Raw genomic sequence first — 25,555 nt, forward strand, 5'->3', positions numbered from 1 at the left:
CCATCAACCCAGAGTGAGAGACAATATAATGTGGCACACAAATCTACACGCAATGTGGTGGAGCGCACGTTTGGACTATTGAAGAGCAGGTTTCGCTGCCTCCATAAGAGTGGAGGTGCACGCCAGTACACACCCATCCTCTGCTGCAAGATAATTGCCACTTGTGCAATGCTGCACAACCTTGCCACAAAGAGAGGCACAGAGGTCGAAATGACATATATCGAGGACAATGATGATGAGTCTGCACAGGCAGAGGCCAACGCAGCAGGAGTGCCAACAGCAACAGATGGGAGAGTGAGACGGGCAGAGATCACATGCAACTATTTCTGAATGAGTAAGGGGACACAGCCAGTAGTTGGATGCCATAACGTAGTTTAATCAGGCAGCACTACGCCACGACACAAAGGAAAACGTATTCCAACAACAATGAAAAATAAAATTGTCAGTTAAGGGTTACTTCACCCTATTGTGTCATTGTTTTGCCTGACGCTTTAATGTTTGCGCCCACGCGCACCAGTGCGGGATGGAATTGAGGGAGCGTCCTCACTGGCTGGGGTACCAGTGGCACCACGTTGATGCCTGTTGCTCCGACGAGTGTCTGGGACAGGGGGGGTTATGCTGCTCCTGCTGGTCGTGTCTTCTGTGTCACCAGCATCCAAAGCGCCAGTTGTTGCAGACTGGCTGGTGAGCAGCACTTCTAGTGCACTGGTGACCCTAACCATCCCCCTGGACACATCTGTGCTGCAGTGTGCAAGGCCCTCCTGCATCGCCACAGAGCGCCTGCAGAGCAGCGATGTGGCAGTCGCCAGCCGGTTCACTGCCCTCGAGGTCAGATCCTTTCTCTGATGTCCCCTGCGCCGTGCTGCTCTGTCCTCATCGTACTTTGAGCACAGCAGCATGATGGATTGGGACATGTCCCGCATGCCCGCTGCCATCTCAGCCATGCCCCCTGCCATGGCGCTGATGCCCTTGTCAATATTTCCAAAGGTATTATTGAGGCCACGCATTTGTCGCTGTACGGACACCATTGCCCTTGCCTGGATGCGTTGTATTTTCACCATGGTGCCCTCAAGCCCTGAGAACACTCCATGGCCCTGCCCAAGGGGAGGTGGACTCTGCGGCCGAGCCCTGCGGCGCCGTCTGCCAACTGTGTGTTCTCCCTCAGAGTCGGAAGGCACACTGGCATGGGTTACATCCTGGGGTACAGTGGACGTTTCCGGCCCCCTCGAGTCTTCGAACGATGAGTCGGACACATCCAACCTGGCTGCAGGACGCCTCCTCAACCTATGCAATGCAGGTGGTGAAGATGGTGGTGACACCTGCAGGAGTGGGGATGCTGGCAGGAGCGGCGATGCTGGCTGGGGTGGTGTGACTGCCTGTGGTGCCGTTCCCTGGGCAGTACTGGTGGTGGCCTTCTCTGCGCTGGGTTTGTGGTGTGCCCTCTCTCCCTTGTCATGGCCAGTTCTGTGCGCAGTAGTGCCTGTGGACAGAAAAGCGACATCAGCTAAGTGTACCTGAAGCATTGTCTTGATGACATGACAATACATTTTCTGTACAGTATCTCAATGTCCTCTGCCTGCTTCTCGCTACTGTGTGTCACATGCCCTGTTATTCTGTGCTAATCGTATCATGTTTGGGCTTTCAGGGACTACATCTCCCATGATGCATTGCAGGCATGCACTAATACCTGTACTGGAGTGGTATTCTCATAGCACATTTGGGGAGTTGGGATAGGGGTAGGGGGGGGGCACATTGCTGTGCAAGCGTCTTACCTTGTTTGGAGGTGCCTCTGGTGGAGCTGTCAGCGTCCCCAATCGCCACGATACTTTCTGGCTCAATGGTTGTCTCCACTAGCTCCTCCAGTTCTGTCAGGGCTGGTGCCCTGTTGTGTCCACCTCCTGTCTGGCTGGCCTCTTTTTTTAATTCTGCCACCTTCCTCTTCGTGATGATACGGATGTCGTACCACCGCTTCTTGAGGACATCGATGTCCCGGGGGGTCACTCCCATGGCATTCACCTGTGCCTGGATTCCAAGCCAGATCTTACGTTTCTCTGACTCAGGCACTTGCTGTGACTGTTTTCCAAGAAGCTTCTGGTGCTGCTTCATGACCTCCTCCACCAGTACTTGCAGCTCCTTTTGGCTGAATTTCAGCTTTCGCTTCCTCTCCCCTCCTTCCCTCTCTGTGTCCTGGCTGGCTATTCTTGCAGTCTCCAGGGCTGAATCAGGCAGTTGCTCTCTTCCTCTCCTCAGCACTCCCAGCCTCTCCAGAGTCTGCTGATTGTGTGCACCTGCCTGGGTGTGGCCACTCCCTGGTTGGGTGGGGTTTAGGTAGCACAGGATTGGCTGATTCAAGTCATGTGTTTTTGAACTACCGATTCGGTATTTACCGATTCGGTATTTACCGAATCGGAAAATACCACTTCGGTATTTACCGAATCGGAGAATACCACTTCGGTATTTACCGATTCGGTAAATTCCGATTCATGTTTACCGAATTTTACCGAATCGGTAATGTTTACCGATTGTTGACCTACATATAACTTACCGATTCTTAAATACCGATTCGGTAAAATTCAGTATTTAAGAATCGGTAAAAATTATTTACCTACATATGGCCCGTTGTCTTTTTTTTAACCATACTGCTTTCGTTTTGTAAGGATATAAGCAATGGCAATTGAAATGGGTCCATTCAGGGCCCTGTTGTCATGTCCTTAACTCTTCAGGCAAAAGCACTCACTGATTTCTGAACAGTGAGTGTAAAAGCGTTAAGGTAACCATGTTGTTCCTGCTTACATTTCACATGGTTTGCAAAATTTTGTATTCCCTATAATTGTTTGCTTTTTCCAGGATGCTGTCACTTTCTTTTGTATGCCACATATTGCTCTTGCCCAGTGCGTAATTTAAATTGAGCCGCATCCAGGTGTTTATTGCTGGCAACAATTGGGTTGTAGTTGAAGGCAGTCTGAGTTTTTCTCAGTGGGGCAGTATGGTGTTCAGTGGGGGAGAGGATGTGGCACTATGGCCAGAGCTGCTGAATTTGGAACTGGGGACCCAGGTTCAGACTTAATAACCAGTCCACCAGACCAATCTCCTGAGAGAGCACTATCTCATGCTAGACCTTAGAAGGCTTCGCAAGACATTAGAATCCCTGGTGTCGTAGCACCAGCAGGTGGACCCTAGCATGACAAGTGTAGGTTAATCTACAAGGCTTGTCCACCACTATTCATACTGAAGTTCACCTCCAGTCTTGTGGGCAGGCCTATGAAGCAGTACACCCTAGAACAACAGTGACCTTGTCACTGAGATCACAGTACCCTTGAGAAGGGTCAGCTCTAGGGCGGTGCAACCGGTGTGACCACACCAGGTGCTGACTTTAGGTTGAGGCAGCATTTTTGCAAGTATATTATGGTTTTAAAAGTGCTTGCTGACTCCTTCCTGGCCTCCAGTAATTTACGGTAACAATAAAAATGTCATGATGACTGGTGATTAATGTTCTTCCTAGAGAGAGATCGGAATATTGTCTAATCACAAAAGTGCACATAATGTAAATTGGCCAGTGGGCTACTTCTTTTGTCAGAGAGACCCTATTGTTACTTGCAGTTTATAAGTTAAAATCCTAACATAGAACAGTGAGCTATTAACTGTCATCTACTCCGCAGCAACACAAGTCACATTTTTTATTAACTTTTGATACGTTTGAGCTACAAACAATGTATTAGTTTAAATGGTCAGATCATGCTGCAGATCTTGCATTATGAAGCAAATATGGCAGAGCCATTATTATTTAGAAAACATTTGCAAACTAGGATTTTTAGCCATTCATGTTTGAACTGCTGTTTTGGAAAAGGGAGAAGTGCTGATGACAGAAACTCCATGGCTCGGAGACAAATGGCTTGGGCTTCCACATTTTATCGTATTTGGGGACATTCTGTGATTAGAAGCATATCCCACTTTGTGAATACATTTTACTGTCAATAACTCATTATAACCTTAAATAATCAGGTGTATCCATTGGTTGATAAAACTGGGCAGTGAAACCAAACAAATACAAAAAATTGGGATGTTTGCGCATTCTGGCCACGCCTCTGGCTCTGCCCACTGATCCAATCCTTGGGTTATTCCCGCCCTCTGATTCTCCGCCCAAAGTTCCCCTACTTTTTTTCCCCACTTCGACCACTTATATATTGTGTTTCTGGATAGTGGGAACACCACACCAGTAAAAAGTACCATACCTATGATATTATAAATTCCAATAAACTGTTGACCAGCAGGTAGCCCACTGTACAACCTGATTAATCAGTCATTATCACACTGTAGTTAACAGGCACATTTTGTAAATATAGGACCTACATTTACAAACGTTACGAAGGATTCTGTATGGTCCTGTTATTTGCCAACTGTGTCCACTGGCAGACTCGGAGCGGAGGAGGTCCATGCGGTAAGTCGTGAGGGGGTGACACCATGAGTTACCCGCACCGGGTGACACCAACCCTAGTGACGCCACTGCCCAGGGCCGCTGGAATTATGCTACAGGGAAGGGGCAGATTGTGTGGCGGGGTTGGGTTGATTGTGCTACGGAAGGGGGCATAATGGGAAACTTAGTGTGGTACGTTTGGTGACAGTGTTGCTTCATTGTTTGGTTGTGTTTGAATAAAATAAAACATTTTTTTAGAGCGTGCTAATAACTAAGGCTGTCTAGGCACTAAACTCATAAGAATATAGCCGACTGAAACTGAGGATGGTTGTGCAAGATAGGGTTACTGTTTGAAAAGCCAAGTTTGAAGACCTTTCCTGAAGGTTAGCAGATCTGCTTCCTTGTTTAATACAATGATTAGGGAGTTGTGAGGTGCTGCCCACAAAACATTTTTGAATTTGGGGACAGCAAGTTTGAAGGCTGGTGCCGAACGGAGGGATCTGGGAGGAATGTACCAGCAGAAACCTTGCCTAAAATATGCTGGCCCCTTCCCGTGAAGTGGCCTAAAGACAATGCAGAGAGCATTAAAATCAATGTGCTTCTTAATGAGAAGCCAATAAAGGTGAGTAAGGGAAGAAGAGACAGTCTCATGTTTGGGAATACCCATAAGTAATCAGGCAGCCGCATTTTGCAGAATCTGCAGTTTAAGACATTTCTTCTTGATGTTAACAAATAGAATGTTGCAATAATCAATTCTGGAGAGCATAAGGAATGATATCACGGTACTCTGCAAGTCCCTTGGAAAAAGGGAAACATTTTCCTAAGAAGTTTAATTGTGAAGAACAGGCTGAGGCAATGGAGTTAATGTGGCCTCTAAAGTAAGTTGATTGTCGAAGACAACTCCAAGATTCTTGACTTTTGTAACTGGGGTGGGGAGTATGCTGAATTCCAACAGCCACCACATGGGAGACCAGAAGGAGGTATCTCTTCCGAAGAGCAGAACCTACATTTTACCTGAGTTTAGTTTCAGGAAATTCTGGGATATCTATTTCCCTATCTCCTGCATGCAGTTATAGAAGCGCAAGGAAGTTTATAAAAGGTTACTGGACACAGGGACCACAATTTGGGTGTCATCAGCACAGGTTACTGCCATGAAATAAAATGACATAATCAACTTGGCCAGTAAGCCATATAAATATTGAATGAGGTCAGTCTCAACGACGAGCCCTGGGGAACGCCACAGGGAAGAGTAAAAGGAGATTCATTCAGTTTCCAAAGCGACAAATTGTTTCTGGTCAGAGAGAAATGAGTTAGGAAGATGTCGGCTTGAGGACAAAAGGCTCGCGAGACCGGGTCTATGCAAAGCAGGCTTTTATTTGATACAGGGCCGTCTCCTAAGAGAAGCTAGAGAGAGTTAAGACACTTCAATGTCCTTCTTGACAGGGTCCGGTTCACTGTGGCTTCCTTCTGGGCGTCGTAGGGCCAGGTCGGGTCTTGGTCCGACGGTCTCAGGCACATGTAAAGAGGAGGAGACGAGAATCAGTGTCCTGAATTTGACCAAAATTGAGGGGGGGGAGTGAGGGAATCACACGTGTGTGCTTGGTGCTAAACAGTGAAGTGCCCGTGCACAGGGAAACGGGAGTAGCAGAGAGGGGAGGCAGAGTGCAGTGGAAACACCTCTCTATGGATCCGACTTCTCCGGTGATCCAACCCACCCCGCAAACTTGCTCCGTACCTTTGCTAGCCACGCTTCTCCCGAAGCGTGGCGGGGCGTAGCGCAGAAACAGTGGTGTAGGAGAGTAGGATCTGCACTTATGTTGCCCCAACGTTTTTTTCTGATGTTTACACTGGTTTCTGGCTATAGTCTGGCTGGGTCCCTGCTAATCAGGGCCCAGCCTCTCTGTTCTCTCTAAACAACTTAGAGTGCATATTAGATGCACTATTGATTGGATACTGTGGTACCTTATGAGCCCCTAGTATATGGTACCATAGGTACCAAGGGCATAGGTACTCCACAGGCCTACCAGGGGCTGAAGAATGTATTATGCCACCCCTGGGAAGCAGACTAAATCTGACACCACAGGCCTGCTACTGCAGCCTGGGTGAGGTAGTGTTAGCACTCCTCACTGAGGTATAGGTTCCCTGTATCTCACCTTACACACAAATATAAGCCTATCAGTCACCCCTAAGGCCTGCCCTATCAATCCTGAGGGCAGGGTGCTTGGTTTACATGTGAAGGGGTGCCTCTGCCTGAGCAGGGCCCCTCTGCAGCCCTCAGAGTCTATTCTCTGTAGCTGTTTGTGGATGGGGTTAAACCATATACTCTTAAATGGATTATAACCTAGCGGTAAATGCTAACTTTGGGATGGCTGCATCAAAACATGTCGTGTTTGGTGTCAAACGCCTTGGAATCATACCCCACACCAGTAACTGGTGTGGGAGTTTGATCCCACCCTTCTAGAGTGATAGACATGTACCTACTGTGGAAACACGGTAGAATCCTGAAAGAGCCCTGGCATCACAAAATGGATGCCACCAGCACAGACACTGGGCTGCCCTCCTGCCGCAGACCGAAACTCGCAGTGGAGGAGGCCCAACAATAGGCATCCTGTCACAGGGAGGTGTAACCACCTTCCAGACAGGATTTAGTGTATTGGGGCTGGGTGGGTGCACTCCTAGAGTGCTTTGAAGTCCTGCACTGGGGGAGCAGTAGGCTCCTCTGTGCATATGCCAGCTCAAACCGGTTCAGGGGCTACCAGCCCCTGCTCTGGCGCGAAACTGGACAAAGGGAAATGGGTGTAACCACCCACTCCCCTGACCCTCCCATAGGAGTGGTCATAGAGCTAGTCCCTCCCTTTCCTTTAGTATAAGATAGGGAAACCTTGCCATTGCAAACTAGATATCCCTGGACAACGCTCTACTAGAAGAATCCTGGACCTTCGACGTTCCACTACCTTTGGAAGACTGAAGAATCTCCCTTGGAGTCAAGGAGTGACTCCCCTGCTTGGCAGGCACCAAAACTTTGCATCAATGGTCGCAAACTTTCCCACTCCCGCCAGAGTCCAAAGTCCCTGTAGCCCCAGAAGTGGATTTCCTCACTTCTCGACGGCCATTGTGAGTCCCCAGCAAAACTGAGGCGAGTGGACCCCACGAGTGACGAGGAACAGCAATACCCGGGTACCGTGCACTATTGTCAAGTGCAACCCCTTCACGACGTTCTACGAATTTGTGCATTGGAGCACGTGTTGTCCAAGCCTCCAGCAGGATTTCCACCGAAAATCAGAGGCCTACCTCATCCCGAGTGACCGTGGCTCCTGTGAAGTGAATCCTCCCGAGGTGTCTTTGCGATCTCTTGCCGGTTAGCTTGTGGGTCCCCTGAAGGCTTTTTCATCAAACCAAAGGGCTCACCTGGTTGCTCCAGGCCTGCCCTGACTTACCCTTGCTGGGTGAGTCCCTCAAACCTTGCTGGTATGCACCGCTGACTTTCTTCATATTCCACGAGACTTGGTGTTGCCAAGGCTTGTTGGCTCCAATCCGGTTGCCAACACCTCAGTAAGCTGCAGACTTTGTGGAACACTCTGAATCCAGCTCCTGGTTGTCGTCGACACCTCCTGGACCTCGTGGCTGAAGAGTCAAGACACCTGTGATCACCTGAAAACACTCAACTTCTGTGGGCATCCAGCTTCCTGGCCCCGGGTCACTGGCAAGTGACTTTGAACATTGTCTCCACTGCTTTCAGGTCTTCTTTCTTCAGAATCCAGCCTTGGATTCCACCGGACACTTCTCCTGTCTTCACAAGCAGCAAGTCTTCTTTGGCTCCCATTGAAAACGACACCGCGACCCGACACCATAAGACACCTATGCACCTGGCTTCCCTGGGTGAGGTAACTCGAGTACTCCGGTGCTCCGGTGTGTGTTGGCTCTAGAACTACTTACCCTGTAAGTGACTTGCTTGTAGACTCTCCCGAAGTATCCTAAAACTTTAAAATTCCAACCGCGACTTGCTTCATTGAAGTATATTGGGATCCGCGGCTGTGTTCTCACACTGCATGTGTCTCCCGTGGGTCCTTTACTTACCTGCCTTGGGTGGATTAGTGAGGCCCCAGCGCTTCTCAAGACCTTAGGCCTTCTCCCTTCTCAAGTCGTTCTTCTTATACCTCTTTTTTAGTATATGGTCTGGTACGCCCCATGGGCCCCAGCCATATAAGTGCTTAATTTGTTGTGAAACATTGATTTGTGCATATGTTCCTGACTTCTAATCTCATAAAGAGATTAGTAGAGTGTGTCTAGAAATAAATACATATATATTTTATATATATACCTATGTGGCGTCCTTTCATTTAGTAATTCAAGAGATTATAAGTTAAAACAAGCTGCTTTACATTCCTCAGAGACTTAGCCTGAAGGCTGCTCTCCACAGCTACCACTAGGATAGCTTTCTTTAAAAGGTTGTCATAAACCTATCTACCATAAGAGTCGAATTGGACTTGTGAAAGGTGGCCACTTTAACTAGTGACCAGCATATGCCAGGCCAACTTCTCACAGATGGCCTCCTGGCTGCTCGGGATCGCTGGTTCCCTCCGGGGTCTCAGGTAACGGACTTGCTCCCGTCAGCGTAGTTTCCTCGCTTCTTTCTCCCGCGTCGGTCTGCTGCTCTCGTTCGGTCCTCCCGGAAGCGGGCTTCACCCCGGAAGGGCTGTCCTCGTTTCTTATTGGCCAGGAAATGCCGACGTCATGGAAAAGGGTGGTCTGTTCACAGTTTGGGGTTTGCTTAAAGGGCCCGCTTCCTGAAACCGAGGTGTCCGCTTCTGGCGTGGTGAAGGAGTAGGTGTTCCATTCCTCCTGTTGAGAAATGAGAGGCTTTGTAACAGATGGCGCAGACAACCATTCCATTTCCATCCCCAAGGACACCTTGTGACATTCCTCCCCACTCAGACTCTACCGATCGGGGAGAGGAAATATTCGGGAGAGGATATCCGCAGTAGTGTTGTCCGCACCCTTCTGGTGCTGAACCCGAAAGGCAAAGGGTTGTAGTGACAAAAACCACCTGAGCACTCTGGGGTTGTTGCTTATGTTGTGTGCCATCCGCAGGAGGGGGGCATGGTCTGTGAACAGTGTGAAAGGGCACTCTTCCAGGTAATATCATAGTTTGTCTATCGCCCATTTGATGGCGAGACACTCTTTCTCCACAGTAGGGTACTTAATCTCGTGTGGGAACAATTTGCGGCTTATAAAGAATATGGGGTGTTCTGTACCATCTGAGGCTTCCTGCGTTAACACAGCTCCTATGCCAAAATCTGAGGCATCCGTATGCAGGGCGAAAGGTTTGGTAAAGTCAGATAAAACGAGCACCGGGTTGGAGGTTATGGCACTTATTAGCAGGCTGAAGGCTTTAAGAGTTCCCTCGTTGGGATGGAGGAGGGCTTCATTCTTACTGTCTTTGCGAAGTAGGTTGGTTAATGGTGTCGCGATTTCCGAATAGTGTGGAATGAAACAGCGATAATACCCTAAGAGCCCCAAAAAGGCCCTCCAGTCCATTTTGGATCTGGGAAAGGGTGTTTCCGAGATTGCTCTTACCTTCTCAGACTGTGGAGTAATTACGCCATGTCCCAGGATAAAGCCCAAATACTTGACCCGTTGGAAAGCAACCCTTGACTTCTTTGAGTTGACGTAGGGGCCCGCATCTCTCAATACAGTTTGGAGATGGTCTAGATGCGTTTCCTAAGTGGGACTAAACACCACGATGTCATCTAAGTACGCTGATGCGAACGAGTGGTGTTTATGCAATACTAGTTTCATAAGGCGCTGGAAAGAGGCAGGCGCCCCGTGTAGGCCGAATGGAAGAACCGTAAACTCGTAAAGGCCCTCAGGTGTCACAAAGGCAGTCTTTTTCCTGTCGGACTCTTTAAGGGGGACCTGCCAATATCCTTTTGTGAGGTCAAATGTGGTTATATAGGAAGCATTACCCAGTTTTTCTATGAGTTCATCTATTTGTGGTATAGAATAGGCGTCAAAACGAGAGATGGAGTCCAGTGCCCGGAAGTCCATACAGAAACAAGTGGATCCATCCGGTTTTGGCACCATGACTATGGGCAAAGACCACTCGCTCCTAGAGGGACGAATGACCCCAACTTCCAGCATCTGTTCAACTTCTCTTTGTAAGGCTTCTCTTTTTGCTGCGGGAATTCTATAAGGCTTTAGTTTTACAATCTTTCCTGGGTCCGTCTCTGTAGTATGTTCTGTCAGTGATGTTTTCCATGGTAGGTCTGAAAATGTTGGAGAGAAGGGAAATCCTCTGTAACTCGTATAGATCAGAATTGATAACTAGTTGTTCTAGTGTATGCTCTGACTGTTGTAGGGAGGGCACCACTAAATGGGCAGTAGCGGGCAGGGGTCCTAACCACTTTTTAAGCAGGTTTATATGAAATGTTTGTATTCTGGAAGGTCTTATTTGCACTTTATAGCTTGTTCTCCTGATGGTTCCAACGACCTTGTAAGGTCCGAGCCATTCGGACTTGAATTTGCAGATTGAGGAGGGTAAGAGTACCAGGACTACAAGATCATCCGGAGGGACCGCGTCAACCAGACTGGAGGAGGCATCGCCATCGTCCACAGGAACACCATCCGCATCACGACCAACACCGATGACACCCTTGCACCCGCCGAGCACCTGCACTTCCAGGTCCACATCAACCCCAAGACCACCCTCAGAGGCACCCTAATCTACAGACCCCCGGGACCACGTACACAATTCAGCGAAGACATCGCCTACTTCATCAGCCCACACGCCCTCCCCTCCGCTGACTACATCCTCCTCGGGGACCTCAACTTCCACCTGGAGAACAACAACGACCGCAACACCACCACCCTGCTGGACAACCTCGCAAACCTGGGACTCAAGCAGCTGGTCACCACCCCCACCCACTACGCCGGACACACACTCGACCCCGTCTTCTCATCTAGCAAGGACGTCGCCTTCAGCCACGCCACCGGACTCCACTGGACGGACCACAGCTGCGTCCACTTCAGCTTCAGAAGGACCACGGTCCACCACCACCAGCAACAGGCTGCACGCAGAAGCTGGAACAAGATCACAGCCGAGCAGCTCGCGACCTCCCTGAGCATGAACCCTCCCACCAGCGCAACGAACCCAAGCCAGGCGGCCATCAACCTCGCGAAGTGGATCAGCAACTGCGCAGAAGACCTCGCCCCTCTGAAGACCCCGCCTAGCAGACCCTCTAGCAAGAAAGCCCCATGGTTCACCAACGAACTCAAGAGCTCCAAGAAGAACTGGCGAGCCCTCGAGAGAACATGGCGCAGAGACCCAACACCGGACAACATGACTGCCCTCAAGCTCGCCACCCGAAAACACCACCAACTCATCCACACCACCAAGAGAACCGCATTCAAGGAATGACTGGACAACAACGCACACAACAGCAAGGAACTCTTCACCATCGTCAAAGAGCTCTCCAACCCCAACGCCGGAAACAACGACATCACCCCTTCGCAAGACCTCTGCAACTCCCTCGCCTCCTACTTCCACAACAAGATCGCTGATATACACAACAGCTTCAGCACTCAACAGATGCACGCCACGACCGAAACACTGCCCCCCACCACCACCCTCCGTGCCTGGACCCCGATCAGCACCGAAGACACCATCTGCACGATGAACTCCATCCACTCCGGATCCCCTACCGACCCCTGCCCTCACCACGTCTTCAACAAGGCCGACGCTGTCATCACACCCCACCTGCGGGACATCATCAACTCCTCCTTCGACACCGCCACCTTCCCAGAGAGCTGGAAGCACGCCGAACTCACAGCTCTACTAAAGAAGCCATCAGCCAGCCCCTCCGACCTCAAGAACTACCGCCCCATCTCTCTGCTCCCGTTCCCTGCAAAGGTCACCGAGAAGACCGTCAACAAACAGCTGGCCACCTTCCTCGAGACCAACTGTTCCCTCGACCTCTCGCAGTCTGGCTTCCGGGCCAACCACAGCACCGAGACCGCCCTGATCGCAGCCAACGATGACATCGGAGCACTGCTTGACAACGGAGAAACAGCAGCCCTCATCCTCCTAGACCTCTCCGCGGCCTTCGACACTGTCTGCCACCGTACACTAGTGCAGCGTCTCAGCAACGTCGGAATACAGGGAAAGGCATTGGAGTGGATCACCTCCTTCCTCGCAGGAAGGACACAGAGAGTGCGCCTCCCCCCGTTCAGATCTGAAGCCACAGAAGTCATCTGTGGTGTTCCTCAAGGATCCTCGCTCAGTCCTACCCTCTTCAACATCTACATGAGCCCTCTCGCAGACATCGCACGCCAGCACAACCTCAACATCATCTCCTACGCCGACGACACCCAGCTGATTCTCTCCCTCACCAACGACCCCGCCACCGCCAGAGCCAACCTTCACGAAGGGATGAAAGAGGTAGCCGAATGGATGAGGAACAGCCGCCTGAAACTGAACTCGGACAAGATGGAAGTCCTCATCCTGGGATCCTCACCCTCCGCCTGGGACGACTCGTGGTGGCCCCCCGCCCTAGGCAGCGCACCCAAACCAACAGACCACGCACGCAACCTGGGCTTCATCCTGGACTCCTCCCTCTCCATGACCAGACAAGTCAACGCCGTCTCCTCATCGTGCTTCAACATCCTGCGCATGCTACGTAAGATCTTCCGGTGGATCCCCACCGAGACCAGGAAGACGGTCACCCAGGCCCTCGTCACCAGCCGTCTGGACTACGGCAACGCCCTCTACACCGGAACCACCGCCAAACTCCAGAAGAGACTCCAGCGGATCCAGAACGCCTCAGCACGACTCATCCTGGACATCCCCCGTCGCAGCCACATCTCCGGACACCTGAGAGACCTGCACTGGCTCCCGGTCAACAAGAGGATCACCTTCCGACTCCTCACCCACGCACACAAAGCCCTACACAACCAAGGCCCAGGATACCTCAACAGCCGCCTCAACTTCTACGCACCCAATCGGCAGCTTCGATCGACCGGCCACGCCCTTGCCGCCGTCTCCCGCATCCGAAGAGCCACCACGGGGGGACGGTCCTTCTCCTACCTCGCCGCCAAGACATGGAACTCCCTCCCGACCCACCTCCGCCTGACCCAGGACCACCTCGCCTTCAGGAAGCAGCTCAAGACCTGGCTGTTCGAGCAGTAGCGGACCCCCCCCCCTCCCCCAGCGCCTTGAGACCCTCTGGGTGAGTAGTGCGCTATATAAATGCTTGATTGATTGATTGATTGATTGATTGATTGAGGACCCAGTCTCCCACACATACCTTTCTCCACTTCTTTCCTTTATCGTATAGTACTTTCTGCTTCCCTTGTTTCTTCTCTAACTGAGAGTATGCCAAGTCTCGATGCTTCCCTATATCGTTCTTCAGGTTTTGTGTATATTCAAGAAACCCCCGGGACTCCTCTGGTTCTTCCTTTTCCCAGGCCTCTTTGGTGATCTCTAACAGGGACCTGGTTGTCTCCCGTAGAGCATCTCAAAGGAGGAACACCCTATTGAACTCTGTACCTGGCTTCGTATCACGTATAGGGCTAGGGGAAGTAGTTGATCCCATTCCTTCCCGTCATTCTGGAGCAATTTTCGGGGGACTAATTTTAGTGTCCCGTTGTATCGCTCCACCAACCCATCAGTTTGGGGGTGGTACACCGATGTTTTTAGGTGTCGGATTGTTAAGGTTTTGCAAACCTCCTTCATGAGTCGTAACACGAAAGGGGTCCCTTGATCCGTTAGGATCACTCTAGGGAATCCCACCCTTGAAAACAACTCAACCAGACGCTCAGCTATGATAGATGAGGTGGCGGCTTTTAGTGGGAAGGCCTTGGGGTATCTGGTGGCATAGTCGACCAGGATCAACGCGTATTGGTGTCCTTTTTTTGTCTTTGGGAGGGGTCCTATGAGGTCCATACCCACCCTTGAAAATGGCGTCCCTATGATCGGGAGTGCCTGTAGAGGTATCGGAGGGGGGCGATGGTTGGTCTTCCTCTGACAGATCTCACACTCCTGACAGTACCTTTTTACCTCACTATAAACCCCTGGCCAAACAAAATATCGCAACACATTTTGGGACGTCTTTTCAGCTCCTACATGACCTGCAGTTAGGTGTGAATGAGAAAAAAAGGATCTGCTCTCTAAAGGCCATAGGGACAAAGTGTTGGGGTTCGTCCCCCGGTGACTGTACCCTATACAATAGGTCGTTGGTAATTGTGAAATGAGGATACGTCAGAGGTGTGTTGGTAAGTAAGTAAGTAATATGTTTATTGTACAGTTAATTAAAACCATTACAAAAAACAAAAAAAACAAAAAATTGGCGATCTCTTATTAACATGAAAATAAAAAGGAAAAATAAACAGCTAATACAAAAACACATATTTAAAATTGCACAGAATATCCATTCCCCCTGCATTGGTAGCCCATAATCTTATCTCTTCATTTCTATTGGGAATATTAGCAGCAGTTTGTTAGGTAAAATTACCCCCCTAATCAGAGTCTAAACTGGAGAATGATATCAGGCCGTAGAGTGCAGGTTTAAAGTACATATTTAAAGTGCATAGTGCCGCCACAAGGGTGAAAGATGGCCATTTAAATGACCTTTTGATGATTTTCTTAGGGCATTTACTTGTGCTAAAAAGCTTGAGGTAATGAGCTTAAAACACTATTGCAGAACACTTATTTTTAAAACGAAGATCAGCTACAGATAAGAACTTTACTAGGCGACAGCTTAGCTGAATGTCTTCACCAGAGAAGCTTGCAAGCACTGCTTGTCTGCACGACCGTAATTGTTTTTTATTAAAAATAGGTCTAAGTAGTAGCCGGCGTTCTCGCATCAGCTCACGGCAAATCGTTATGATGTGAACTATGTCCTCCTCTCCTTCACCACAAAGACGACACATTGCCGGTTTAGGAGGGCGCAGCCAAGGAGGCAGATGGTATGCTGTCAGTAATAGACCTAACCAAAATTTCAAAAACTTTTCTTTAGTAGTTCTAGAGAAGTTAGAAAAGAGGTATGCTTGAGGAGTCGCTTTCCTGTAGGTTTGTATCGTAAGCCAGCCGTGTGAGCGTTTTGTCAAGGTCGCTTTATCTTGTAAAATGGACTCTTTTTTGACTGTGTTGTTTACAATTTTCTTAAAGCTAGCCATGGTCTCGGGCAATGCCCAGAGTTGTCGTAGCCCCAGCTGGTCCAATGCAGTGTTCAAGTAATGTCTGGCTGGGCAAGATCCTGTTGTTTCCACTTCTCTCCACAAGTAAAAATTCAGCGTTCCTGGCTGCCCTTTTTTAGGTCGAGGACCGTCCGGTCTGCCGAAGGCATAACCGGAAGTCGGAGATTTAATGTTTTGGAGAAGAGGGGCTTGAACCCGCCCCTCTTCTCTCCTCTTCTCCATTGGCTGGCCTCTTGAATGCTGGTCAGCCATTGGAGAAGAGGATCGTCTCTCCGATCAGGCCCCGTCCTTTTCGGATTCGGGGGCGTGTTTTTTTCTACTTTTCTGATTATCTCCTCCAGCCAATCGCAAGAGGAGAGAAAAGAGAAACACGCCCCCGAATCCGAAAATGACGTGCTTGAGGCTTTGCCTTGAATTCCCAATCTAAGAAGCGTAGACACTACATGTGTATGTTTGTTCTCAAAAATGCCATATGCTCCAGAATGGAAAAGAAAAAAAACAAGTTCCTCCCACTCTGTGCTTGTGCAAAGCAGCCTTGCAAAGCCTGGCCAGAATTAAATATTCGGTCTTCGGTTTCACTTCCTGTGTAGATAATCCCCGACATCAAAGGCGCCTCCTCCTCCTCCGCGCAGGTCAGCATCCCTGCTCCAAAGGGACATTCGGTTAGCTACAGCTGACCGGCTTGTGGAAATGTATGAATGCACGTAGGCTGTATTAGTGCCGCACATAACGCGCTGTACAGGCAGGTACACAAACTTCAGAGCAGGCGGAATTGAGGATTATAAAACAGCATGCCTGAAGACTGTTGTTAATATTTTTTAACATTATTAACCTTTGACGATGGCCCTGCTGTCTACACAACGCGGGCAGCAGCCTGGACTCCGTTTCAATGGAAAGCAAGATAGGTGTATTTAAGCGGGCACTTGTGAGATCTTTAACAAATCCTGCAGCTGGCCGGTTAACGATCTCGCGCGCAGACAAAAAACACACAGCTTAGTAGGTGTGCCTGGGGATGCTGCAGCTGCAAAACTTCAGAGGGGGAATTAAAACAGAGGACAGGAAAATAGGAGAGCAGAAAAAAAAGTTGTCCTGCTGGTGACTGGGCTGTCAGGAGCGTGTGTGTTTCCATGGTGAGTGATTTATTGATGTTTATCAGGAATGAATAGATCAAAGGCTGACCAGATGACAGGCGATCAATCAGCCATCAAATCAAAGATGGCAATCCTCTAATAAAACAGAAAATAAGGAGAACCAGTTTCTACCAGGTTTTTTCCCTCCTTCCTCCGTAGACACTAGGCGGAGGAGGTTGAACTTTTACGGCCCCCGAGATGAAGGCTAGACTGCCCCCACTTCCATTTGTACAGGATCAAAAGGTAGCCACTAAGTACCTTTCAACCTGACAAGCAAGCTCTACTCCGGGAACGCTTTTTTTTTTTCAATCGCCATCTGTAAACCGAACAGGCTGACCCGAGCCTTTTAGGATCTTATAGGTCAGGTGCCAGGCCACGAACACAATAACCTTCGAATCCCTCTTGTTAGGGTCCCCTCCCGCCCGGCCCTGTGGTATGAGGGCATCATACGTTCGCCAGCTCCATGTTCAATGATTCACCCTACGAGCTTGTGCCACGGCCTGTTCTCCCTCGAGGAAACTCCAGTTACCTCTTGGGACTGGTTTCTAACGTCACTACTTACTCAGCCGTCCCTAAAGGTTTCGGTTAATATGTATAATTATCAGGTATAAAATGTACTGATTGTGGGGATCACCGCCGGGGTCCCTGTGCATAAATTGCGATCTACTGAATGTGTGTCTCGATTATCCGCGCTAAACATGCAATGAGTTGGGTGGGAATTGATTGGAATTTCCACTGGGGAAAACACGGGAATAATATGTGCGCCCCATACCCTTGTTAGATGTCCTCACCCACTTAGCTCTAAAATATAGAATGCCCAGTGATGCTCAAAATACCTGTAACCTGGGGGGCAAAGGATTCCCTCGTTAAACGTATCCCATTCTCTTTCTCCCACGAAAATAGGACTGGTAGAAAGAAAAGGCTTCCCAAATCCAAGGGTGGAGATTTCCCAGGACATTTCCTGCAATTCTGAAGGGCCGTGTCTCCAACAAAATGTAAAACTGGAAGGTAGACAGGCCACAAACATTCGAGCACTAAACTCCTGTTAAGTTGTTCACACGTACACAAACACATTTAGCAAATAAAAGATGCTGAATGTCTGGTGAAGCCGAAGGGGAAACTCAGTTCTGGGTTCAAGAGTTCACCAGTGAACCAGAGCTGTCTGCCACAAAACAAACAACAAAAACACACACTGGAGCCTAAGCTGAGCCACACACAGAGCATACAGCGCTGGGCTGCTGGTTCTATATGGTGAAAGGAGGCAGCAACTACCTGTCGAGACTGAAAGTTACACGAATAAGTAGAAAACAGGGAGGGCGCCAATGGCAAAAGGATCATTTAAACGAAGCCGCATAAAATCCTTGCGCGTTACCGAGCAAGCTGTGGGGAGGACGGAGCTGGAGACTGACAGTCGGGTAATATATTCAGAACAAACTAAGGGAAACGTGTGGACCCCCTCCTGTGGAATGTTTCTTCATTTAAGGAACGTTTCCCCGCGTCCCGCCCCTCGCCCCCCCGTCTCCCGGTACATGACGGCTTTACGGCCGGAACAGATGGCGCCTTTATTCACCACTCAATATTTAAAGCTCCTCTTAGCCCGTCTCCAAAGTCATTGCTGGTTTACGGCGGTTTGCTCGGCACACCTGCCCGTGCAACACATTTTACTTTTAAACACCTGACATTCCAGATCTGGGAGGCATGTCCACGCCCCAGAGGCACATTGTACAACAAGCATTTACAATGCAATGGTATCGGCATTGGTAAAGTTAGAGCTATTGGCATTGCTCATGACATTATTTTTGTTTATGTTTTTGTTTTTAAAACATTTAAAGAAACGGCATTGTCATGAGCAATGCCAATAGCTCTAACTTTAACAATGCCGAGACCGTTGCATTGTAAATGCTTGTTTATCTTGAATCACGTTTTAACAAAGGCTCCTTTTCTGGCTAGCTCTTGCCCTTGTATCCCAAATTCCAACCTCATTTGTGCCGGAGAGGTAAATCCAGGCAGCCCATAAATTACTCTCAGTGCTCTTGTGATGGTGCCATTTAATATTTCCGCATCCCTCCCTCTCATGGCTTCACTTCCATAGGTGATTGATGGTATCAGTTTGGCCTGAATCACCTTGGTCAGTGGGAGATAACTTGGTCCAGCGGTTATATTCTTCAAGTTTCTTAAAGCTACTGCTGTTATTAACCCCCTCTTTTTTATTGCCTCGAACTGTGCTTTGTAATTGCCTCTGCTGTCTATCATAACCCCCAGATATTTGTAGTCATGGACGACTTCAAGCTTATATTTTGCCAGGTACCAGTTGTATTTTGTTTTTATTTTCCGGTAATTTACACACATGACTTTTGTCTTGTCTTGGTTGATACTTAATTTGTTATTTTCTGAGTATTGAGATGTGATGTCCAGCAGGCGTTGTAATCCTATGGGTGTCCAACTGATGAGAACTAAATCATCTGCGTATAGGAGGTTAGATAGCTGGCAACCTCCCAACTTCGGGGCATGCGCATTGCTTCCATTAAGTTTGATTGAGAGCTTGGCCATAAATAAGTTGAATAGTGTCGGGGCTAATACACACCCTTGTTTTAATCCAGAGGTTGTATTCATCTTTTTTGATAGATGGTCTCCTGCCCCCAACTTTACTTGTACCCAGGTGTTACTGTGCAGAAGGATTAATTGCGTTAATAGCAGTGGTGGAATACCTAGCTTTTTTAGTTTTTGCCACAGAATGTTTCTGTTTATATGGTCAAATGTGGAACTATAGTCGATAAAACAGATGTATAAAGGTGTGTTGGGTTTTTGGGATCGGGCGCCTTGCCATGCGTTCTTCAGTGTGGGGTCGTTCAGTTGGGCGAACCTGAAACACCTATCCATGACCCAAGGGTCAGGAGACACCAAGGCGGGTAGTGTTTTCCCTCTTTCCTTTTCCCCAGTGGTGTTTGCACGGACCCAAGCAACATCTGCAAAAAAACAGGATTATTTGTTCCTATGATGAGATCCTCGGGCAATTCTTCTAAAACCCCAACCGTTACAGTGTAGGAGACCCCTCCCTCCAAGCGGAGTTCGATCTTTGCTACAGCGTATCGTTTAATATCGCCATGTACGCATCTAATGTGTACAGCTGTGTCAGGAAGGTACTGGTTAGGTTTCACGAGGGGCCCCTGTATCACTGATTGCCTACACCCTGAGTCTAACAAGGCGTTTACGGCTCTCCCATTTATAACCACACTTACGTAAAAAGCGCCTCCCAACTCCGCACTGTAGAGGACGGACCTCGGAATATACCCCACTTCCACAGGCTCCTCGGTGTCATGCCCTGGAGCACTGTCTGACGATTGCATGAGTGTATAAAAGGAGCGTAAACGCTCCCGAACGCGCTTAGCGTTCTAGTTCTTGGCCCCATTTCCGCCCGCATGATCGCGCCTGACTTCCGGTTTTCCTTGCTTCCTGTTTCCTCAGTGCGCTCGCTTCGCCGGCGTTCTTTCAGCCGGAGGGCGAGTCAGTTTCCTTAGAGGCGTTAAACGCTGGTATTGTGTGCCTCCGTGGGACATCAAGTCCCCTTTGTTGCGGATATTCCCTCCAGCCTCTTTCCCTCTCCATAGGGAAGATCTCAGGTATATCGAATTTGGAGTTGCGTTCGCAGCTCCGCCCACCGGGTTTTTCACCCGGACTCTCGGCGCCACCACCTCGCCGAACAGAGCTTAGTTTCCACGCTCTGCTTCTAAAAAAGAAAAGAGGCATTTACTTCTTAGCCTCGCATCCCTTCCCCTTTTTTGTTTTAATTCCTTATTGTACTCTTCCCTCTCTTGTTGGTCTGACCTCGGCCCCGCGGATACTTGTGGGGGTTCCTCCATTGTGTTGTGATAAATTGAAGAGTACTTGGGAAGACTTGCGTGAACCACTTGGTGATATTGAGTTGCAACTACTGAACCACGGTAACAGCGCTTTGCGCTGCCTTTTGTTTCTACTATTATAATAACCATATCTATGTGTAATAGTGAGAGAACGTTTGTGAGGGCTATTTGTGGTTCATTTACCTATGTGAATTACCCCTAAATTAGGTGCAATATCTCCACCTGCAGCTGATATAAACCTTATACGATTCCAGTTCCACCATAACATAGTGGGGGTAAGTGGTGAATCTTACACATACATGGGTTATAGTGAGGAGAAGTAACGCCAATCTGAATACAGGTCTCTCTGTTGTACAAGATCCTCTTTGAGGCTGTTCTACGTATTTACCGGTCATCTGGAACTGGCAGTAGGATGCTGTAGTGTTCTTACAGAATGAGCAGTAGAATGGTATGTGAGACAAGGGGTTGAAATTAAATATTGGAGAAGCCTCATGATTGCAAAGCTGCATTAACCCTTCTTTCCCTGCAGTAATATTCAGCCTCACCTGTACCAGACGTGGAGCCCTTGTTCTTCCTGAAGTATTCCCGCCTTCCCTTGTTTTGTTTCCCTGTTTTCCCCGGGTGTGCCCTCCGTTCCTCTAGAGTCTGATAGAGTCGGAGGGCCGTCGGGGAAGGCTGTGGTATTCTCTCCGGATTCCTGACGCTCCTGCGGAACCTCCTGGTATTCATAACAGAACGCTAAGCCCACGTGCAGTGTTCCGCCCGCGCGTCATGGATCTGGGAGCGGTCTCCCTGGCGGATGTTGCAGGGATGATTGGGAATCTGCAGGCTGAGACACAGGCTTTAGCTAACAGAGTAGACGCACTCCAGAGACAACAAGGGGTAGCAGCAGCAGGAGGTAGTTCTGATATTCCCACTCCTGTGATACACGTTACCACCCCACCCTCTATTCCTCTAGCCCCACCAGAGAGGTTCTCAGGGGAAGCCGCTAGGTGTGCGGCGTTACTTAGCCAATGCCAGTTGCATTTTTCATGTAAAGCCACTTGTTTTCCGTCTGACCAGTCTAGGGTGGCATTTATGATTTCGTATCTCAGTGGCTCGGCCGCAGATTGGGCTATACCCTTAGTAGATCGCGACGATCCCCTGTTATACAGTTATATTGCTTTCAAGCGTGAATTCCAAAAGTTATTCGACAGACACACATACACGCATTCAGCAGATACAGAGTTGTTAGCGCTGAAGCAGGGTAACTGCGACTTGGTGGAGTATATCACCTCCTTCCGCAGGCTAGTGGTAGAGGCAAATTGGCCTGAAGAGAAGCGTAGTACCCTTTTTTATAGGGGACTGCGGGATGAATTGAAAGACACCCTCTCCCAAATAGTGGACTTACCCGAGTCTTGGACTGAACTGATTGACCTAGTGGTTAAGATAGAACATAGGTTACAGGAGAGGAGACAAGAGAAGGGAAAATTTGAACCCCGGTATATATCCACCAGAGATAAAAAGACAGAGTCCCCTAAGAGCAGTGAAGAAGGTGAGCCTATGCAGATCGGTGTGGTGTGGGGACCCTTATCACCCGAAGAACGGCAAAGAAGGCGAGCTAATAGACTATGTCTTTATTGTGGTAAGGCCGGACATTTCCTGCGCCTCTGTCCGATTAAGCCAACTCCGACCATGAAGTCAGGAAACTAGAAAGCCCGGGGTCCTGTGAGACAAGAATCCCGGGTAGCTCTGGATGCACCGTCTCCACCTCTGAGATCGACATCACACCCACCTCTCATTTGTATGTATCCACATATCTCTCCTTTCAACAACAGGGTATTCATGTAGCAGTTATGATTGATTCTGGGGCTTCCGGGAATTACATGGATTCAGATTGGGCTAGAGAGAACTTCATACCTACCATACGAAAACCCATTAGGAGCAAAGTCACCACTATAGACGGTAGTCCCCTTGTTTCAGGGCCCATAACACATAGCACGGTAATGCTTCATATGAGTATAGATCCGGATCATCACGAAGAAATCGCTTTTGACTTAATCCAGTCCCCACAAATTCCTGTGCTTTTAGGCATCCCATGGTTGAAGGTTCATAATCCGGTCATAGATTGGAAGAATTCTACTCTGACATTTCGGGAGACTTTTAGTCAGAAGTCTTTGATTGCAAGTGCACAGGTAAATCATGACTTAGAGCAAGAGGTGACTCCAACAGAGCTACCCTCCTGCTAACAAGATTTGAAGACAGTTTTTGATCCCAAAGAAGCTGAGATTCTTCCCCCGCATAGGGTGTATGACTGCCGTATAGATCTAGAGACAGGAGACAGAATCCCCTGTAGCCGGGTTTATGCGTTGACCGAAAAGGAGAATTTGGACTTGAGGGAGTACCTGGACATGATGTTGGACAAAGGTTTCATCCGTCCTTCACGCTCTCCTGCCTCTTCTGCGTTGTTTTTCATACCCAAGCGTGAGGGGGGTCTTCGCTGTTGTATAGACTACCGAAAACCCAACCTTGTTACCATTAAGAACCGGTACCCTTTACCCCTCATCGCCTCCCTCCTTGACAGAGTACGCGGAGCCCAGTACTTTACTAAACTGGACTTGCGGGGCGCTTACCACCTGGTGCGTGTCAGGGAGGGAGACGAATGGAAAACAGCTTTTTGTACCAAGTATGGGTTGTTCGAGTACCTTGTAATGCCCTTTGGGCCTTGTAATGCCCCAGCGGCGTTCCAATTTTTCATCAACGAGGTGCTCAGAGATATGCTGGATGAGTTTGTGATCGCCTATATTGACGATCTTCTAATCTTCTCCCCTTCCATGGCTGATCACACCCGCCATGTCCGTAGAGTGTTGGAACGCCTCAGTGATAATCACTTATATTGTAAACTGGAAAAGTGTACCTTTCATTCCCAGGAAGTTCCCTTTTTAGGGTTTGTAGTGTCTCCCTGGGGTCTCGCTATGGACCCCATTAAGATCTCCGCAGTTCTTTCCTGGCCGGCTCCTGTGACTGTAAAAGGCTTGCAGAGTTTTTTGGGATTTGCCAATTTTTATAGGCGTTTTATACGCGGCTTTTCGGAATTGGCCAGTCCCCTCACCGCACTTCTGAAAAAGGGTGTTCCATATGTATGGTCTAGGGAGGCCAGTGACTCTTTTGATTATTTGAAACATGCCTTCACGCAGGCCCCTATCTTGCGTCATCCGGATCCCGCCTTGCCCTTTGTGGTGGAGGTGGACGCCTCTCAAGCGGCAGTGGGAGGTGTCTTGAGTCAAGTGGATCCTAGCACAGGTCACTGCCACCCGGTGGCCTATTATTCACATAAGTTCACACCTGCGGAATACAACTATGCGGTAGGGGACAAGGAGTTACTTGCAGTCAAAAAAGGCCTTTGAAGAATGGAGGCAATATCTATTGGGCGCTCGTTATCCTGCTGTAGTGTACACCGACCATCGTAATCTCCAGTACTTGAAGTCGGCCAAAGCTTTGTCTATGCGTCAACTGCGGTGGTCTCAATTCTTCAGTGAGTATGAGTTCACTATACAATACAGGCCTGGACGACGAAATGGCAAGGCTGATGCCTTATCACGACTGGGTTTCTTACAACCAGACGAGCCTTCTGAGTCACCCAATATAATCGCTAAAGAAGTCATCATAGGAGGAGTGCTCTCTGAAACAGAATTTCAGAATCTAATCAGACAGAGTCAGTCCTCGGTGAACATGAAGGAACTAGTAGGCTCGCAAGAATCAACGATTGAGAATGGATATGTTTGCGTTCAAGGCGGAGTGGTGTTACCAACCCTGGAATTACAAGACCAGGTTTTGAAGTGGTATCATGCACATCCCATGGCAGGCCATCCAGGGATCAAGAAGACTGCCAAGGCAATTCGGGAACGCTTTTGGTGGCCCAAAATGCTGGAAGATATAGAAACATATGTGAAAACCTGTCATGTATGCGCCCAAACTAAGGTATCCCGACAAAATCCGGTGGGTCTGCTTTTGCCGCTGCCCACTCCTCCTGGTCCCTGGCTGTTAACCTTCACTCACCTGAAAGGCAGGCTGTTCAACTTGAGAGATGCGTGGATAGCTCTCGACTTCCCCCAAGAACTTTCTCTGGACTCAACTGAATATTTAACACAGTTGGACCAAGTTAAGTTCCCAAGGGAAGGGGGAATTGGGACAAAATAATAAACAAAAAGACACTCCGACTTTCAGTGTGCTCTGTGCTCTCTTGTCAGGCTTCTCATGAAAACACAGTTCTAGTAATAAATAAAGAACAACATGATTTTAGCACATAGCACATAAGATTTGCAAGAATTAGATATACATATATCTACATATATTTAGTACCTTGTTGGCCCAATATTCTGATCTACACCTGAACACAATGTGGAATATACATCTGCAAAGATAAAAGTAAAACTCTTGATTATTGTTGAATGGTTAACCTGATTATGCCAAGGTGCTGTTGAATGATGCTCAAAGTTGCTTTGTAAATACTCACAAGTAATAGTCTAAGAAATGCCAAAAGTTATCAATCCAAATGTCTCTTTTTTCTGTTCTGTAGGGTTGATTTTTTGCACCTTGGATTAGGAGAATGCGCTGCGCCAGAGTGAAAATCCACTTTAGATAAGTATTGTCTTTTATATTTGCATTGTTCTGTGCTTGTTTAATCACTAACTCTAACACTTGGCCAAGTATTAGTTAAACTAGAATAATGAAACGATGTCCGAGAAACTTACAGTTATTTTGTAGTAGCCAGCCGGTTACTCACTGATTGCTGAATGCTTTCTCTTTTGTTTCCTTTTCTCCGTAGGAATCTTTTTAATGTGACTCCAGATTTGCAGAAGGGAAGCTTGAGGCGTCTCCGTGGCAACGAGGGAAGAACTTTGGAACCGGACCGGATGCCTCGCAGGACTCGGGAGCCGATGCAGGATCACAGAGGAGAGTTTTCTGCCTTCAGGTAA

At 48.6% G+C, this 25,555-nt stretch overlaps 1 protein-coding gene across 2 annotated transcripts in view; it reads right to left on the reverse strand.

The window, feature by feature from the left end:
• The window catches only part of JPT2 (Jupiter microtubule associated homolog 2), a 239,269-nt gene that overhangs the window by 165,520 nt on the left and 48,194 nt on the right, over positions 1 to 25,555 (reverse strand). The window contains exon 1 of one of the 2 annotated variants that reach the window (XM_085628160.1): positions 25,331 to 25,468. The exons of the other annotated variant lie outside the window; for it this stretch is intronic. The gene's annotated coding sequence lies outside the window, so the exon portion shown is untranslated. Of the gene's footprint in view, positions 1 to 25,330; positions 25,469 to 25,555 lie in introns of those variants that run through there. 2 annotated transcript variants of the gene reach the window in all.

This window comes from Triturus cristatus, chromosome 10 (genome assembly GCF_964204655.1).
Source record: "Triturus cristatus chromosome 10, aTriCri1.1, whole genome shotgun sequence".
Lineage (NCBI taxonomy): Eukaryota > Metazoa > Chordata > Amphibia > Caudata > Salamandridae > Triturus > Triturus cristatus.